Source organism: Mandrillus leucophaeus, unplaced genomic scaffold (assembly GCF_000951045.1).
Source record: "Mandrillus leucophaeus isolate KB7577 unplaced genomic scaffold, Mleu.le_1.0 Scaffold294, whole genome shotgun sequence".
Classification (NCBI taxonomy): Eukaryota; Metazoa; Chordata; class Mammalia; order Primates; family Cercopithecidae; genus Mandrillus; species Mandrillus leucophaeus.
The window spans coordinates 1,905,509-1,906,411 of record NW_012103076.1 but is presented as its reverse complement, the minus strand read 5'-3'; the positions used below and the strand labels follow the sequence as shown (position 1 = coordinate 1,906,411).

Genomic DNA, 903 nt, shown 5'->3' with positions numbered 1-903 from the left:
GAGAGTTTGGTTGAAAAATAGAATTCTTCATGGCTTGGTGAAAATTTTGAACATTTCAATTCTCATTTACAAAAAAAAAGACAAAAAAAAAAAAAAAAAGCCCTCGTAGTGGAAATAACTGCAAGTCAAGAAACAAGATAGATCTTATAAGCCATAATGAAAAAAATGTCTATCAAAGGTCCTGTGACTGCCAGTTATCATGTCCAGTCCCATAAGGTAATTGGAAAGGTGGCAGCCATGTTTTGGTCAGTTCTTGAATTGTGTAAGGTTTAGGTTAGACGAAAATCTGTGGCATCTATAATTACTTTTAGTGCCTATTTAAGGGGCAACAACTTTGAGTGGATGGCTTATGGACCTGAAGGAATATTATCTAACTTATAAATGTAAGTAGAAATGATTTTCAAATGCTGCTGTTGTGAAGAGTTACCACTCTCCTTCCTATTGACCTTGCCTTGCTTCTCAGGTCATGTTCTTAATCATTTAATTCTTTTTTATATTTTCACCTTTCTTACTCTTTTTTATGTAATTCAGATGAAGCCCTGCCACTTCTCTTCTTACCAAAGATAAAGAATTCATTTGTAACTCTCATATAATTTTACCATTATCTATTCAGTTAGGGAACCTGCTCCATCAGAAATTTCCACACCACCTATGGTCTTTACTCTTTCTACCTATCAATATCTTCCTTTGTATACAAATATAGGCTAACTTTTTTTTTTTTTTTTTTTTTTTTAAACAGAGTTGCACTCTCATTGCCCAGGCTGGAGTGTAATGGTGCTATCTTGGCTCACTGCAACCTCCGCCTCCTGGGTTCAAGTGATTCTCCTGCTTCATTCAACCTCCAGAGTAGCTGGGACTACAGGCATGCACCACCATGCCCAGCTAATTTTGTATTTTGAGTAG

General features: G+C 36.0%; 1 long non-coding RNA gene across 1 annotated transcript in view; it reads right to left on the bottom strand.

The window, feature by feature from the left end:
* The window catches only part of LOC105543934, a 602,815-nt gene that overhangs the window by 174,577 nt on the left and 427,335 nt on the right, over window positions 1–903 (bottom strand). The window lies entirely within an intron of this gene.